This window comes from Gymnoscopelus braueri (genome assembly GCF_963280865.1).
Source record: "Gymnoscopelus braueri genome assembly, chromosome: 18".
NCBI lineage: Eukaryota > Metazoa > Chordata > Actinopteri > Myctophiformes > Myctophidae > Gymnoscopelus > Gymnoscopelus braueri.
In genome coordinates this window covers 12,806,793-12,816,136 of record NC_137618.1, presented here as the reverse complement: position 1 = coordinate 12,816,136, position 9,344 = coordinate 12,806,793, and positions in this window count along the sequence as shown.

The following is a 9,344-nucleotide window of genomic DNA, read 5'->3' as shown; positions in this document are numbered from 1 at the left end:
GGGCTTAAAAGGGACAGAGGTAGACCGACAGATACAGAGATCTCCATAATATGGGCAAAAAAAGGGACACCGACAGACGGGCCGGTCAACGGGTACTCTAATAAAGCCCCCAACATATCGGTCGGATGGGCATAAAGTAGGTGTGAGGAGTGAGGACTGCATAGCGGCCCGAACCTCTAGTGACTCAAAATTTGAAAACGTCTCACCTCACAAACTTTATTCCGGTCCATTTAGTAAAACATGGTGCCAGGGGTTCCATTGTGCCTCCCATGTGAGGCATAATGGATAGAGGGCACTGACAGGGTTGTCAACCTCCATTCCCATCTATACAGTACCGAAAACCTTTGTACTTCTGCTACTGTTTGCGTTCATTGTTTGTTGTAATGTTGAGAAAGGTCAAGTTCCCCTCTGAGTAATATGACCATCTCTCTCTGCTTAAAATATTTCACTTCATCTTGGCCCATTTCTAGAAGTAGGCCATCATGTTCAGCCTTTTTGCTCTAGAGTTCACTTAAAGACTATTAGGAGGAAGGTGATCTATGCCACTAGTGTCACATGACAATAATTATGTCAACCCTGTTTTTAGTGGCACCAAAAATTTGACATGCAGGCACGCCTACCTAGTCCCTGTCCTGTCGCTTGGTATTCCGGTGACATACTGCATATTCCATCAATAGCAAACATTTCTGTGACGTGTTTGATATAGATTCTTGTTACCTATGTTTGATCACACCAAGAGCTCTGATGCAATGTATTTTAATCTTCTTTTTGAAGTTAAGGAATTTCTGTTTACTTAACACTGGTCATTTCAGATGCTGTATGTTTGGTAAAGATAGACCATTTGGTGGTACAGTATGTTACATAGTTATACGGTTTGCTGGTATTTGTAAGACTTTGTAGGGTTTGGACTAGATTTGGTGCATTTGGCTGGCACATTGGTTGCATAGTATAGTATCTGACATTGTGTGGTACCCAGAACAGTATCTCCAAACCCAGCTATGGTAAACAGAGTTCAAAATATGAATTTTCTGTATCCTCCACCAAGACCTGAGCATTCTAACAAAATAACTGTTGCTATTTAAGGGTGAGGCGGAATGGCCCTCTTTAATACCCTTGCCTGAGGTGTGGGGGGCACGTCCTAAATGGATTCGACAGATGCAGGCCTTGAAGATAGTAGGAGCAAAACTATTTTGAAAATGCCTTTGAAAATTCATACATTGTAATAAATCTTCTTTACCTCACTTGGATTTTGTAAAATAAAACTAGTTGCTTCCTAAATATATATATATGGGAGAAACAGCCTTATCTTTATCAGTAACTATTTTGACCCATTCTAAAAACGGCTTCTAAATCCTGACCTAAGTTTTCTGAAAAACTTTAAATATTTATTCAAAAATTAAAAAAAAATGTATGTTGCTATATACTGTACATAGCAACAACAGCCCCAAGAGGGGTTCCCGGATTGAAAGGTATAGTTACATATAGGGGTTCCTGGGTCTAATTGGGTTTTTAATCAAACTGTTTCATTAGAGTTGGAGTTGCATTAGAATGTTATTGAAATAAATGATGGATGAACGTACTTCTCTGGGTAGGCTAGAATATCTGTCTAATCCGTTCACAAGATCAAGCCTGATCCATCTCCCATATCCACTGGATTCTCAGAGAAAGGACATACCATAATCGTTCACAAAACGTATCAATGTATTTATCCCCAAACTCTGCTGCAAGGTCAAGTTTATATCAAGTTAACCAGCCCGGTTGCAGGTTAGTTTCAGGGCATACATGCCTATAGTAATTTTATTATTTTCGGAACAACACTCATCCATCCAGTAAATCACAATTCACTACGAAATGTGCCATTTTGAAACAATTACTGGTGCAGTAATGCTGATGCAATGCAGTCACAGGTGTGTGTATTTATGTGAGTATTTTACAAGGCATTGAATGCAGCTCTAACAATCTATCTGTTTTATAACCTCCATTCTGGAACAGAACCCAGACATCCTAGGGGCTTAACCTAAGTCCCCCAAAATGCACACCTTATCTTGTCCCACCACCATCCCTCACAACTCACCCAGACACACGCACGGCGCACGCACGTTGTTTTTATTTAGTTTGTTAATATTTAATTGGCTTTTGGGGACAGCTTCATTATACCTGTATATGATCACAATTATTTTCTTTTTCTCAGTGCATATTTTCATTTCACAGTATATCATTCACACATTAAACATTGTCGTTCGTATATATACAGTACTATAAACTTTGATAAAATTCCTTTATAGTGTTTGCATCATCTTGTCTGTCCCAGTGCTGCTTGCTCAGCAATTTGAGCTGAATAAGTAAGGTGCTATAGTAATAAAGGTTATTATTAGTATTAGCGTTATACTGTACATTAATATCAGTCTGTCTTAAGGACAGGGAAGGGTGTGTAGGTATGAGAATTAAGTGTTTTATTAGGCCAGTGTGTCGACTAGAAACACAAGCTGTAGCCACTATGTCAGAGACACAAAGGTTCCATGCGACAAACACAATAGCCGGTGCCCTTCAATAGTATATTGGTTTTGGATGATAGCCTGTGGAGCCAAACGTGCGTGCCGCTTGCTGGCATGGGATCAGGTCCCCTGGGTGCTGCTCACTGCTGTAGCTCCATTTCAGCCTTCCTACTGTACTTACTCTCTGACTCATGCCATAATCATACACATAATTGGTTTAGCCACAACAGAAGGTAAAGAGCGATATAAAGTGATTACAGTGCGGCGGCATTGATGACTATGACAGAACGTCTACTGTACTGACCTTCTGCCCTGAAGGTGCTATCTTCTCCCGTTGTCAAGTTAAGAGCAATGCCAGTGAATGAATGTTTGTTTGGGTTTACGATCATTAGACCAGCGGGTTTCCAACTTTTTTGTGCCCATGGCCAAAGGGAAAGTCAAAATCTCAAGGCACACCTGTATTCATATCTGTGCAATATAGCCTCTACGTAACATGTGTTATCACTCTTAAAACTCCAAATAAACCACTTAAAGGTAGGGTAAGTGATTTTCTTTGGTTAAAATAAGTGTTAAATAGCTCTATATTCTGATAGTACTCATTGCTAGTGTTTGTTCAGTAACAGGAGTCTCCTTGTCTCTCCACCTCTTTATTAAACAGAAAATGCATTTTCGTTTCAGTTTCAGTTTAATTTCCAATTTTATCCAATCAGGATAGAGAACTCAATCAGGATACAGATTAAACAAGTGAAATTGGAAGTGACGACACTAAGAAATGAGCAGACAAAATTGGAACTGGAACACTATACAAATTAAGCTTAAAATGGGTACTTTCTCCTGATTGGCTGAGATTTTGACACCTACCGGAAAATGTATTTTCTGTTTATTAAAGAGCTGGAGAGACAGGGAGACATCTGTTACTGAAAAAACACTCTATAGAAATGATTACTATCAGAATATAGTGTTTTAACCTTTTAACAAAATACTTTTTGTTTTAACCAAAAAATATCACTTACCCTTTCAGACTTGCACTCATACTAATGTTCTTATTTCTTTTTGGCTCACAGTCAAGTATTGATATAGTAATACAAATGTTGTACAGTTGTATACAGTTAGTTGCTACTGAGCGGGAGAAGAAAAAAACTGTGTGAAATCCACCGGCATGAGTAGCAACCAACTGTACATATTGCAATAATAATGAGTGGCTGTCTCAAAATCCCTAAGGGACACCTGGACTTGTCTCACGGCACAGCGGTATGCCTCTCGAGTCTCGACACACCATTTGAGAACCACTTCACTTCAGAACTGAATGCATGACAGCTGCACAGTATAAATGGTGTAGATGACAGAAGACTGAAGAAGTCTATATACAGTGTCCTTTGGGTTCAAGTTTTCTGTCACCATGATGGATTTAAGTCGCAGAGGAGTGAAATTTCTGAGATTGATGCGGTTCCATTGAGAAGTTATTTGGGTGTGTTTCAGAGTGAAAATAATAATATATAATGTGAAATAAGAAGATGTAGGCCATCATGAACGGCCTTGTTGCGCTAGAGTTCACTTAAAGAGTATTAGTAGTGTAGTGTAGGGTATACAGGGAGTGGGACCCAAATGCAGAGAGCAGGTGACAATACAGGACAGCAGGTGACAGCGGTGCTCACAACCTAACAACTCTGGAAACCTATACTATGACAGGTGGAGGCCAGAGAATGAGTAGGATTTACACCAGATAACACCAGAGACAAGAGTCACGAGACTTAACATAAACTTACTCTTGACAATGACACCAGCAGGACTAGATAATGTGTACAAACAGCTTAAGGATTCCCAGGACACCTGGGTAGATTACAACAAGAGACAACACAGACTAACAAAGAACTACAAAACCTATACAGTGAACATATACTGAACATAGAGCTGTGGATACTAGACGGTAACAATACATAACTAACATGAACACAGATTAAGCTGGGAAACGTGACTAAACATTAGACCAAACAGGGAAATGAGAGAGAGAGAGGGAGAGCGCTTGGTTTTTGTAAACATTCTGGACAATGAAATTGGTTCTCTTCTACCCACCCTCTCTCTCTGACACACATATGAACACAAGTAGAGGGTGTACATTTTTTAAATACATCTGTACAGGATTTGACATTGTAGAAAGTGGATGAAAATATCCCTTGGCGTACGTTAAAATAAGAAAACATAATATTAAGGGTGAGGGTAAACACATTCCAGCATTCCATCGGCCATAACGTGATAAAGATTCTATAGGATAGTCTCGTGAAAATGTGTAAAACAACACCAGGCCACTTCCAGGCTGTGTGTGCCGGTCCTTTTGTGCCCCCCCCCCAACACACACATGTAGAGATGATGGCGGACCAAGTATGAACATAGAAGGCAAATTAAATATGGTTTCCAGTTCATAACCAAGTGGACCCTCATCGCAAAGACCCCCCCCTCCCCCTTTGGACGCAGAGCTCTAAAGCATCCTGTATGTTTTGAGATAAAGGGAAGCTTTTATTGTCCAATGGAATGTCGTCAGAGACTTGCTTTCTCTCTCTCTCTCTCTGCCTTGCTAGCAGATAAGAGAATTGGGACTTTTACGACATGTTGGAATGTCGTCACCAAGCACAGTGACACACTAACTGAGCACAAGACAATGAGCAAACAAGCGAATGTGAATAAACTGTGTCATGTTTTGTCACTTTAAAATATATAATTATTGTCCTGGACTAGGACTACAACAAAAATATGAACTTTGGTGTTTCTAAATGTGATGCTTTTCTGGTAAATTAGACTTCAATGTTTAACTGCTTGCTGTTTTACATAATGCCGTCATGTTTAATATCTAGGCAATTCTTAATTCATTGGGATTCCAAATATCCGGTCAAATGTATTAGTAGAAGGGCCTCAAGATAGTTAGCAGATAAGTTTAGTTTTTCATAATAGTAAGGAAGGTTGCCACACACAGCCGCCTTCAACACGCCCCCAATGGGCCCAGAAGGAGGAAGACCCCTCCTTCCAACTATAAAGAGGACTGGTCACCCAGTTCTCTCTCTCTCTTCCACCGTGCTCTCGATGACCAGGGGGTCGACTCATCCCTGAGTCCCTTCTTTCTGCTCTCTCCGGGGTGCCAAATCCCCCCACGCCTCTCTCCTGACGACAACGCAACAACAGAAGGTCGACGAGAAGTCCCTTCCCCCTCTCCACACGGGTGACACCCTGTTCTACACTACTGCACAGACACTAGCTATCCATGCTAGCCAACGCCTCAGGTCCACCCCACGAGAAGAACCACGGGCCTACGTCCAGCCAAAGCCAGATGCCTGCTCCTGCTCCTGCTCCTGCTGAAAAGCTGCTCCGCTCCTTCTAACACGTGGGCCAAAAGCCACACATCCTGTCTCCTCAATCCGAGTTGAGTGGAGACTGAGGACGCTCTCCAGCCAAAGCCAGATGCTCCTAGATGACAACTGCCTGGACACTAGCTAAACCTGCTAGCCACAGCCTCATGGTCTCTCCACCAGAGACCAAAGAATCATCTTCGCCCCTCCCCCAATGGACAGGCGAGCATAATGCATTTCACATGTGGGGTGGCAACTGAGTGTAGTTTTGAGGGCAGATTAGCTATTTTTGATCATTGATCTTTCTCTTTTCGTTATGACTTTAATCCCTTCTTCTCCTTTAGTATATTAAAATGTGGCCATTCGATCTGATTAGATTGTAGATCTGTTATGTTGTATATTGTTGAGATTTTAACCGGTTTCATCACCTTATGAAGTATTGATCTATTGTTCTTTTCCCCATTTCATTGGTTGTTTTATTATCCTAGGATTTATCTTAATAAACACATTATTTTGATATAAAAGGAAGTCCTTTTCCATGATTTCAAAGCAAATATTTCCAATCATTCCCTAACCAGAACCCATGCATCATACTGTGTCAAAGATTCTTGCGTAGCCCTTTTCATGGTTGTGTTGAGGTGCAAATTAATCCCTTAATTTGCACAATTCCTTAATTTTTGGTGAAAATTCATATTTTGATTTTTCAGAAAATATTTTCAATATTTTCATAATTATCATTATTATTTCCCATAATTATTACCCCATGTCCGCTACATAAAGTGGTGCCCCGTTGTGAGGCACAGTCCCTGATGTCTGGTTAGAGAATAATTGGAGAATTTGGAAATCTTGGAAAAATTGCCAGAGAAAATCTTTTCTTTAAAATAGGTCTCGCTCCTAAACATCTAAATTCCTGTGGTGATAAGAGAACAAAGGGCACTTTAACCGTGCCCCTTCTCTCCACCCCCACAGATATTTAGAGAACTCATGCTGGCGTCATCTAGTGGCCAACTTGCAGAATAATCTGAAGCTCGTGAGTTAGGGGTCTTGCGGAATCATCAAGCCTGTTGGAATAGCGATCTGACAAAGAGCTAAATTTAAGTCCATGGAGTCTCCCTCCGTGTGTATACCCTAGTGGCGTGAACAAATCCGTTACTAGAATAGTAATGTCAAATATCCTACATTTGATACATTGATTAATATATCTGCATTGAATTTAGTTTGATATTGTAATTACTGGATGCCCCTCTCCATTGTTGAGGAAGTTTGAAATACAGCATTCTTCACTTCCTGTAGAGTAAAAACAAAATTAACTAACTAATCCTTAGTGTAACCAAGAACTACCAATAATTAAACTGCTAAAGTTGGTAGGTAGAAGTGAGACTGTGTCACACTTATTTTTTTTTACTGGATACAAGCAGACTTGTGCACCAGTTGTAACTTAGTGACACATAGCAGTAATTTAAACTAAATTTATAGTTTAAAGCACCTTTCCACCTAGTGTAGGAAAAGTGCAGCGGTGTGTGGGGGACATAGAACAAGACATTTTTGTTAGTGCCATAAAAGGCCTCCATTTGTCTCTAAACCCCAACACACACACATACCTAGCCCATCCCCTTTTTTGAACACCCCTTAAACAGGAACAGAAGGGGGGGGGGGGCGAGGAAGCCTGGTCCTTGTCTTGCATGTCATAAAACCACAGGCAGAGACAAACCGGCCAGTAGACCACCTTTGTTTTGTCCATACTATCAGTGTAGACACTTGTATGGTAAAGGCCATGTTATTTAAAGGTTAATACACTTTGAGTTTGGGTATAGTTTCTCGTTCTAACTCTATTCTAAGACTAACCTGTAGTATTGTACAAATTAGTTCCCCTTTTGTGAAACAAACACAATGGATCTGACAATTGCAGAGTATTTTCGGCTATAATTCCCGGAAATTTTTCAATGTTCCGGTTTCTAAAGATACTCTGCAGATTGTTCACGTTTATTCTGAGGTTTTTATAAATGGATAAAATTATTTGAATAATAAAAAATTAAAAAAAAATTAATTTTTTTGGATTAATTTTTGGAGTTTACTTCCCATAAGTGAGACTTCCCTGTCGAGTCCGACTGATTAGTCATAGAAAGAGCGAGTAACGCAACAAGATGTCTGAGCCCTCCACTCCACCCAGCTACACCGATATAATCGGGCAGTTAATAACATTGTTTACAGTGATATTGGGGTTAGTTTTAATATACGTAGATCCTTTAAAAGGGCTACGTCACGTGTTACACTCAATTGTATACACAATAAAACGTGCCTTGGAGTTTCTAACAGACAGCCTTGACCCTAAACTGCAAGACACTGTTCAATTTGACTTTGATAGAGATATGAGTCAGACTGGAGCATGTCACCTGGTTACACCTTTTAAAACAGCTAAAGGTCAAACAGACATAGAACAGACGGCTCTACAAACCAACACAATGCTGAGAACCGATTTAGGCCAGCAAAATACTCAGTTAGAAGTGGCACAACACCAAATAAAACAGCAAACTGCAATGTTGGATGCAGCCGTACAGGCCACACAACAGCACACAGCTATGCTGAATGCGGCAACAGGGTACATCACCATGCTACAGAACCTTAACATAGGATTGGAGCAAGCGAAAACGCAACAAAATGGTGAGATAACCTTAGCCAAACAGCAAATTGGTCAACTGCAAGACACTGTCATGGAACTACAACTGCTCATCGCAGAAAACTTCATGCAAAACAGTGTCAAGTTACAAATAGCACAAGACAGTGTCACTCAATTGCAGGATAGAACTGAGCTCCTCGAGAAGGGTGATTGGATCAGTGAGAATGACTTTGCTAAAAGGTTCCATGACCTCCAAGGCCAATCACAAGCACTCTCTGGTCAGCCTCACTATGATCATTACCCTGTGACAAAGCAGCAGCCTCTGGTAGATAGACCACCCATTCGAGCTGAACACTATGTCCAAGGACACGCCTCAAATGGCTTGCCCGCCATGTTACCGTCTTTCCAATCTTTTCAGAACATACCTCCGGCGGTCGGGCAACCTGCCCTCGAGCCATATGCCTGGGGTTATGCAGCATTGAATGCACCAGTACCCCTACCTCAAACCACGGGGGGGTGCGAGCCGGCACATCTGCTGAGTAATACCGACTTAGCCAAAGTTGCGAAATTCATCCCAAATTTCGACCCAAAGCCCGGTGAATCTAAAGACACACACATTTACTTAGATGATATAGATTATCACTTAGCAGAATGTGGTGTAAGTGACACAGATACCAAGGTTAAATTGATTTATCAAACCGCAAACCGCGAGGTAACTGGCTTTATCAGGCGACAGACAGACGAGGTCCGAGCAAATTGGCCCGTTCTGTGTCAAGCGATAATTGAAGAATTTGCTGACCACCGAGCTTTAGGAGGTCTCTTGTCCGCCGTGTCCGTCTGTCAACACGAAGGTGAAAAAGTTAATCTCTTTTATAACCGTTTGAGGATTGCATT